Raw genomic sequence first — 319 nt, forward strand, 5'->3', positions numbered from 1 at the left:
TGGGAAACCAGTCATACTCTAAAAAAATGTCATACTATATCTGAGCTGCTTCTCCACTAGGGTTAATGTACAAAATTACTTTTAAGTGTTAAGAACAGAAGACTAGCATTGAGAAAATTCAGAGTTAATCAGTGGTTCAAAGTTACATCTAGCAATTGATTTTTCACTTTGATGTGCAGAATGCAAATATTGCAGAGACAAATCATGCGACTAGTGTCATTTAAGAGAAAAATGAAAGGCTGGATGTTCCTAGAAAAAACTGCATCCACAGTAGATCAAATTTGGGTCTCAATTTAAAAAGTTCATCAAAATGAACAAT

The sequence above is a fragment of the Alligator sinensis genome, unplaced genomic scaffold (assembly GCF_000455745.1).
Source record: "Alligator sinensis unplaced genomic scaffold, ASM45574v1 scaffold170_1, whole genome shotgun sequence".
Lineage (NCBI taxonomy): Eukaryota > Metazoa > Chordata > Crocodylia > Alligatoridae > Alligator > Alligator sinensis.